Genomic DNA, 9,879 nt, shown 5'->3' with positions numbered 1-9,879 from the left:
AATGGTGGGCATATTGCTCTCGTGTATTCGTGAATGTCACATGCCATTGTCTATATTTCATGTATTTATGTATTTGTATTTTGAATTACGCGCTTTTTTCGTTAGATCGTAATAACAAAGGTAGGTTACACAAGCGCGAGCAGGTGAGAACAGGGGACACGCAGGTAAAGGACGAAAACATCTGACATTGAAGCGTGAGGGCTAAATATCTGTTCAAAGCGCAGACCACAGCTTGCGGTAAGTTAAGTTATTCGGTATAACTAGATCTATCAGCTTATAATACTCTCGTAGAGTTCGTGGACAGTGTTGACAAAATAAAAATGTTCGTAGAGTCACGCGAGAATGTCGATGAAACAATGTTTGCGTGTATCACCAAACTTTCTGACTTTGCTGACAAGTATCATTATTCTTCAAAACAGAAACAAATGACTGACTTTTTACGAAAGTATGAAAAACAATGTTCGATGATCGCTCGCCGGTATATTTTCCTGTGTAACTGATACGTACACGTGTACTGCATATAGGCTAATGTACACATGATTCAATGCATGCGTTTAGCTTACGTTGTGTTAATAACAATTTGTAAATAATAATCAAAATGTAACACAAGTTTAACAAAATGTCCAGTGATTGTTGTTTTTAAATACTAATCATACAGTTAGTGTTTACACATTTACGCTAGGCCTAGCTAGCCAGCTGGTGAACGGTATATATATCGATACTAATTTTAGACAGGGAGGACTGGTCGTGTTTCACGAAGTCCGGTTTCTACGAAGTTGTTTTCATGGTCCGACTGACTTCTTGAAAACCGGAGTTTACTGTAGTTGTTTAGACAATTCTTACAGGTTAAATGCAGTATTTAGATGTATATTACCCGGCGTGTATATGTACTCGACTGTGTGGGGCCGGGTAAAGTGTACAGCAAAGTTAGGTTTATCGTATGATATGCTTGAGAATCATTAGACATAGGCATTCAGCTATAATGTCATTATTTGCTAAAATCATTCATATATACATTATATCATACACATCATATATATACTAGCAGTAAAAAGAAACGCAAGATTATTTTCGATAGTTATCATTTTATATGATTCTTTGATGATGGGTTCATGGTGTATGTTTCTCGATTATTTCGTCATTATTGAATACATTTTGATGATTTTTGTTGTCCTATCACTAACGGTGTTTAAGTGAATATCGTTAAAACAAGGGTACCTTACGCCGTTCCCTGATCCCAATCAGTAGCGTGTGTGTCCTCCCCTGGCATTAGTCGCTGCTCTTACTCTCCTTAACATCGACCCCAAAAAGATGTTTATTGCCCTTTGAGGGATATTATTCCACTCCTGAATAAGGGCCAGCGTGAGTTGAGCGACGTCATATGGGACGTTGACGCGCTTCCTAACCCTCCTGTGTTTTCGCGCCTTGAGATATCGCTTCCCTTAACATAACAGACCCTTCCCCGAATCTGTCGCTTTCCGTTAGTCAAGCGTCAGACGATCGCTCACCACGACGTCTATAGATACACTGTCGTCCATCTGACATGTAAAGTATAAAGTGAGACTCGTCAGTGAGCAATACGTGTCTCAAATGGGCCATACGAAACCTCCTGGGAGCATTGCAAGCAGCCACTGCATTCGACATCCGCTGCTGGGACGGTCACCAAATCTCCATGTGACTTAAGACGCCCAACTAAACGGGATATTATCTCTTGTACATCATATCGACTTTACTCCACTGTGGCATTTCGCTGTGCAATCGTTTAAAAAAAAGTACTGTAACTGATCTGTACTGTTCCAATGTTCCGATTTGTAATGATTAACCAGCACATATAGTGCAGGAATACCCCGGATGCACACTTTCTTGAAAAATCTGCTGAAAGTATGCAGCGTCGACTAGTCGATTGAATTTTAAATTTTAAGATAAAGGTAAAGAATTCAAAATTATCATTAAGCAGTATGTTTACAATATGAGATTATTGCATAATTAATTGAAAATCGATTTTTTATAAATTCAAAAAACATTGCCACTGGTAAAGATTAAAAAACAAAACATAACTTTAAAAATAAGTGGAGAAAATGTCAAAAAATATAAATATATATATATATATAGGAGGAGGGGGGGGAAGCTAGGGGAACTATAGATTTTAGCCATGCTTCGAAGTATGTTGCTATGTAACTTCAGTATGAGTCGTGACAGCTGAAGTTCGAGTTTCAGGGTTTTTGGGTCAAAGTCAATGTCACTCTTACTATTTTTAGCAGGGGCTTTAGCAACACCTAGCCTGCTTGTTCATTCTCTTATGCATCTATGTATATTTTCATTTACTAGTACATGTATCACTTTTGTTTTTCTCAGCTTCAGCCCTCCATAAACAGAAACATTACTAATATAGTATAGTTCTAAAATGTGAAATATACATCTATCTGTGTGAGCGTTTGTTCAATACTGTTCCTCCGTCCCCATCACGCCCCAAATTGCCCCATTTATTTTTTCTCCCATCTCTCTGTTTTGTTTTCCTGTAGTCCTTGTTATTCTTTCTTTGCATCTATCAATTCCTATTCCTTTTCTATTACCAATGCAATGTACTTATTTTTTCCATTATTATCCATAAATAGTGGAGATATGTGTGGTGTCATTTCTCTCCAATTTTGTATGTACATAGACATTTATACGATCCAAGCATACTTTTCTCAGTGTTTGATGTTTTGCGGTTCATAAATATGAGTATCTCGAGGAGTATGTACTATTTTAAAAAGTTCGATCATATATATGTCTGTTTATATTTGTGTGTGTGAATATTCATTTAAGACATATAATATCTTACAGGATGTGTGTACATTTGTATACATCATTAAATGCGAGTAAAAGTATGCGAGTATGCAAATGAGATATATACTTACATAAGATTATATGCGAGTATGCAAATAAGATATCTATATGTCAAATATGATGTGTGTACATGTCTGGGAGTATGCAAGTACGAAATCTATACATCATAAGAGTATGTCAATGTGTGTGAGTATGCAAGCAATAGGTATATATAATATAATATGTGCGAATTTCATATAATAGTTTCTGTATGTATGTGCGAACTTGCAAATAAGATATTTAAATAGGACTTAAATGCATAAGCAAGTATGTAAAGGAGTATTTGTCTTTCATTTACTTTGCATGGAAGCTGAATAAAAAGATAATTATAAAAAAATAAGCATCCTTTTAGACGAGTTGAGGGATAGATGCAGTAGAGCAAAAATAAACTATACAACACTACATCTATATTGTCCATCTAGAACGTATCACTGATGCCTAAGTGTTGATAACATCGTGTCACTATTCGAATGAATTCAAAAGCTTAGTGTGGTACATTGTTGTTTCCACACTATATATTTTTCAGATGTTCAAGTGAAATATTCAAAACATGAATACGACTATCAAGAATACATGTAAAGAAAACGATGCTTCAAAAAAATCATGCTTTATACCGTTGTGTGTTTGTAACACAAGACTCCAATTCTGAGCATGTCCACACATCACTTTCTCGGATTTCTTTTTTTCTGTCTTTGAACATTTTCAGGACAATAGGTGTCAGCCATTCTATCGACGTGTAGGATAAAAACCCAACGTCGTTCACAGGAATCGGTCCATTGCTGAAAATAATAAAATGATAGAAAAAAAACCTGACAATATCCATCTCCTATATCTCACCTTTATTGACTACAAGTCAACATGTTTTGTTTTGTTTGTTTTTTTCTTTTCAAGAAACCATCATTTTATATCAAATGGAGGTTTGCTGGCATTTTGACCGACGGATTCTTACCAAAACGTTACATACAACATTAACATAGAGAAGCAGCAGCCTTATCCAGCTTATCGCTATGTTTCATGAGAGTTATGTAATTTTAGGATACCCTGCAGCTAAGGAGAGTGCTTCCTCGATACTCAAGGAATGGCGTTCACTTTCGATCTATTCACCCAAGAAATAATCGTTGGCACAATACTAGCTATTTGCTTTGCTTCAATTTTCTGTTTAGGAATGCAGGAAAACGACAACTAAGTCCAACGTCAGTCGATTTAACGGAATGACGACCTCGATATTCTCTTTAATCACAAGATGGGAATGACTCTGCCTTCGATTTCGCCATGGAACATTCTAGTAGTGCAAAGAGAACGAAAATGAACGCAACTCCTGGAGTATCGAGTTTGAGGAAAGTGAGTTTAACTTAATATATATTTGTCCGTGTCATTTTATACATACCATGATCATTACCGTCTGTTGAACAGACAAGTCTAGATAAAGTCTTGAAGCTTGAGTTTAGCTTAGTTTGTTTGTTTAGGTTTTACGTCGCACCGACACCTAGGGTCATTGAAGCCCAAACAATATATTGTTATTTTATTTTGTTTGCGTTTAAAATCAGATAACAAATGTCATTTCTAAAAGAAATCGTATGGTGTATTTAGATCATTATGATAAAAAACGGGGTTGAAATAATACAAAACAACACGAATAGATTATGTGAACTTTATGATATAAACGTCAAAGAGTAAGGTAAATGGACATCAAAGTCTATAGAATGAATCGATGTCATCAAATAGCTAAATAGTGCTTTCGAATTCCACGGAATTGAAAAGAAGTTTGCATATCCAGGACTCTAAAGTAGTTATCACGAATGTGCTCGAAATTGGAACATTCTATTAAAAATGCTCCACTGTAAATTGAGTGTAAAATGTATGGCATATTGGTGGATCTTCTCGTTTTAAAAAGGAATGAATGTGTAGAATGTGTGTGCCCGGTACGGAATCGAGAGAGGGTAAACTTTTTCTCTACGATCTTTCCAACTTGGAATTGATGATTTAAGGTTCGGTTGAACTTTAAAAAAGTTGTTGTTCGTCTCAAGAAACAGCGTATCTGCCTTTTTTTAATGACAGTACAAATGACAGGTTGTCGATCTGTAAATGGTAGCTTGATATTTATCTAATGGATATTTAAAGCATTTTTTATAAACTCTGAAGGACAGAAAGGGAGTCAGAACAAATGCTAGCCGTTTTAATGCGGTGTTCATCGATATGGTCGAGGGCAAAACCGACGGCACATGCTTCCGCAGAGAAAATAGTGGCACCATCTGGTAAAATGATCGAAGAGCAATGGTGATCTGTGTGGTATGCTGCTAAGGTCAGCAAAGTTGATATCAGGTGTTTCCACAAGCCACGGTACATCAGATACGGTGTACTCGCCTACGGTGTCTAAACTTATGTTCCTGAAGAAAGTTTGAAATTCGTATGCGACATGTTGATAAGAGTATTTGGTTTTGAGTGAATATATGTCTCTGTATTGCGGATTGAAAACAAAATTAAAAGCCGGGTTTTTTTCGGGTTTGACTTCAATGGAGCGGCATATTGTAAAACCAATGTTTTCCTGCGGTCATTTAAAGATGGCTCATTTGCCTCTACGTAAAGGCTTTTCACTGGTGATGCTAGGCGTAGTCCTTGATTTTGGATAGGATCCAGGATCTGTCCTATAACGGCGCAAAAGCATTTCACGGTCTGCATCCCAGTCAATGTGGGATAGTACGCGTAAAATGTTCAGAGCCTTCGAACACTTATCCTTCAGATGTTTAATATGTGGAATAAAGGAGAGTTTCGAATCGAATATTAGTCCGAGGAGTTTAGTCTGCTCTAAAAATCGAGTTTTGCTACCATTTAATGTTGGATCTAGATCATTGTGTGGTTTTCGTTTTTGACAGAAGTAGTTTTTGATCTGGAGAATTTAAAGCCGTTTTCATTTGCTTATGTTTGTAGTTTGCCTAAACAAGTTGTCGTTCTACCGTGTGCTTGCTTGTTCTTCGCCCTATAGATCAAGAAGTCATCTACGAATAGAGACCGTTCAGTTAACTTACAGAGAAGTTGAGTTATATTGTTGAATTTTGGACCGAAAAGAGTTACGGATAGGATTCAACCCTGAGGGAGGATGTCTGTCAGATATGTAATTTGAAATTATTTTTGGGAGATTCCCACGTACAACAACTTCTTTCAGGTCTTTCATAATACTTTCATGTACCATATTGCCATGTAGTATCGTACGCTTTCTCAAGATCAAAGAATACATCAAGAAGACGTTCCATCTTTGTGAAAGCTTCTCGAATAATGGTTTCTAATCGAACTAGATGGTCTACCGGTCCTCTGCGGTTTCTGAATTGGAATTGGAGGAGTTAAAGTGAAGACGTTTCTTTTCTTTCCAGTTGTTTTTGAGAGTATGGAAGTTTAGGAGTTTAACTATATTTTTGGTGAATGCATTTGCAATTTCAAATTTAGAAGATAAAACCTGGTTTTTATTGATAAAGTGGGCTAGGGATGTTGCTGTTTTTCTTTTCCCCTTATTTTTTCGTACCTTATCTCATACCTTTTTAGATGATGTGTTTGAAGCTACTTTAGAAACGTTTTCACTCAAGCTACTCTTTTTGTCAGATTAAATAAATTACCGAACCTTCGCCCTACAAATTTTAACATTATGGTAATATTCAACATTAGGGGAAGTAAAGAACCGTCTTAGAGCTGCATTTCGACCGGATTTATTAATGAAAGATTATTGAGATAATAGGGATTTTGTAGGTTTTGTTTTATTTTGCTTTGTGCACATTCCATCGAGGAAGTGGTTCATCAAGAGGAGTCCCAATATTCTTGTGAAAAATAGGGAAGTGGTCACTCCTACATAGATCAATATACACCTTCCAATCATATTGAGTAAAATGGAGGGAGCTTGAGCTTAGCCTTGCCAACTTGCCTACCACTATCACTTTGTTTTCGGATTCTTGTGTTCTAAATATAGATCTAGGACATCCAGTGTGTTGAATCTTTTTCACGCTTATTACAATTTAAAGTTTTAAGTCATGAACTTGATTCTTTGTGTTACGATATCCATTGAGATTCATGTTAAATATGTTGTTACATTTATCCTAAACCATCCCAAATCATCTACAGCATTTCGGTTATGTTGCTTCTGTCAAATTTAAAAATATAACATGATCAGAATGCATTTCAAATAAGGACCAGGATGTTAAATATACTAAATAAATACGTGCTTAACAAAGTACAAGACAAAAAACAAATATGAATTTAGTGAAAGATACATTATGCTGAATGCTGAATATAATTCCATACAGTAATGTGATAGGGAAAATCAAAACAAAGTAATGTAGAGTATTATTTTAGCAAAAGACGGTAATTAGCCATGTACGCGCATGTTAAACAAAGTATATCGATTCTGACTGCAGCGGTATAGACAAAGTAAACTGTCCAATTCTATGAACTGAACATGGGTAGTACTGATCGCATAGCTTTTACAATTAAAAAAAATAAAAAATAAAAATAGTTCAGAAAACAAATCTACAATAAATTGGTAATCTGCATAATAATAATAATCATTCATGCCATGCAATCCAATGCAATAAAATAATTGAATAGTTTCCCGTTGAATATAACTTATATTTCACTCGAAGGACAGAATATATCGATATTTTTCACTCGTGCTTCGCCCACTTGAGAATATAGATATTCTGTCATACTCGTGAAATATATGATATAGTCAACGGGAAACCATTATATATTATCTATATTTTTTTATGCTTAAGCCTTTAGAGGGTCAATATGAGAAAAGCGAAAAAAAATGTATTTGTACTTTATTGGTAATTTATTGTTTTTCAGTATAACAAATACAAGGTTCACTATTTTTTAATACTAAGGTAATTTCATGTCATTCTCGAAATCTAATATATATGCATTGTAGAGTAATTATTGTTATTTAAAAATATTGCCCTACTCTCACACAATATCTACTCTCAATTTTCTGAATGTAATTAGGACATATTTGATAAGGCATTATTGAAATCTAGGATGTCAAAGTTGTTAGGTATAATGATCATAGTTTTAAATAAATTATTAAGAAAATGTCATCGATATTAAAGCAGAACTGATGAAACTCATCTGTATTAAAATATATATACTGTTCCAGGTTTCAACTTTGATAATTTGAGAACAGTATTTCATTCAAAAATTCAATACTATATCTCAGGTTCTTATTTTATGTTGTGAAACTGTTTCCTAAATTTGCAAACTATTTTACATTTAGATTTGAAAGCTAACAAATAAAGAGTGATAATTCATACTCCACTTAAAATTTCCACTGTACTTGGTCTGTATTGTGATTTGAGTTTTAAATTGTATTTTTTTACATACACGTTTTTGGTAACGTTCACTGTCTGATGTGCTGTTATGCCGACTGAGCTATGGTTTTCTAAGCAGTTATTGTATTTCGATAGAAAATGAAGTTGATGAAAATGAAAAAGTTGGAAATTTGGTGACTTTGATCTCATAGTGAAGTTTCTTGTTTGACCTCTGACTTTAAAACTTGTAGAAAGAGAAAGGTTAGCCCTAGCCATTATCTACAATTAATATAATTACATGACATCTGGAAAATAAAAACCTTTTTGAGTTATAGCCATTTTAAACTTTTCAATGCATGACGTCATGGCGGCCATATTGGATTTCGGACCGACCCCAACAAGACTTGGTCAGTACCATCTTATAGTCATTTTTGTGCTGAATCCCACTGGTGGAATTTAGGAAGAAACTTAAAATGTGAGTTGACGGCATATATAAAATATAAAGGGAAATATTCAAAATAATGTGTCGCGTTAACGACAAATGTTACCGAAAAAACTTAAGACATAAAAATCATCAGAATGACGTACTGCATCATAATTTTAAATTTTTTGAAAAAAATGAAAAAATGAAGATTTTTTAAAAACAGACTAACTTGACCCCTTAGCGAGCTTTTTTATTTGACCTTTGACCTTAAACTTAATTATATAAAAATTAGCCCTAGTCATTATCTACAAATAATATAATTACATGACCACTGTATGATGAATACTTTTTGAGTTATGGCCATTTTAAACTTTTTAGGTATAACGTCATGGCGGCCATATTGGATTTTGTAACCTACTTGGTAAAAGATGACCATACCCCTTTGACATATGTCATGTAATGTTAGAGAAATGCCATTGACATAACTCTTACCACTTTGGCCCCAATGTTTTCACAAAATCGAGTGCAGAAGAAGAAGAAGGAGAAACAGAACAAAACAATAGGTCTTTTCACCAATGATCTGCTACATATAAATTGGATAAAATCTCGTTTTAAAAATATTGCAACATTTTAAAAACAGACACAAAAATAATGTTGATGCGAAACAGCTGGAACCTCTTGTTATGCGTTGATATATATATAGTGTGTGCTGTTAAAAAAATGAACATACGTTAATGAACAAAAGTTAAACTCTTAACTGTATCACATAGCTAGCTATCAGCGTAGTTCTTGACTTTTTCAGTCTGCCTCAGTTCATATATCTGACTTACACTCGACGAGTGACATTATCATGCAGAATACGAATGACAAAGAGACTGCCACTTTCACCGTTTATCCAATGATGTATAAGAAATAGTTTTATCACTATTCATGTTTTGACATCAAAACAAAAAAATAAATAAATAAATAAATAAAATTGAAATATATGAAGCCATTTCAATTACTAAAAAAAATATTCATATTAGATACTATTAACACATCTGGGCGGAGTAAAAGAAATGTTGTCGAGACAAATAGATAAATAGTGGTGTTTTGGCCTATTTTCAGTAATCTTAATAATTTACCTTAAGCTCTGCTGTTGAACTATTTTTCCTCAAGACGGGCTACTTGCTGTGAAAAGAGTTATTTATAGTGTGTGATAAGAGCGTTTTTGAAGATTGAATTGTCTCCCTATATGCCAAAAATGTGTTATATAATTGGCAGCCGCCATTTGAATTTCAAGGTCAAAAGAAAATCGAC

Source organism: Pecten maximus, chromosome 6, assembly GCF_902652985.1.
Source record: "Pecten maximus chromosome 6, xPecMax1.1, whole genome shotgun sequence".
NCBI lineage: Eukaryota > Metazoa > Mollusca > Bivalvia > Pectinida > Pectinidae > Pecten > Pecten maximus.
Note: the sequence above shows the minus strand (reverse complement) of the source record.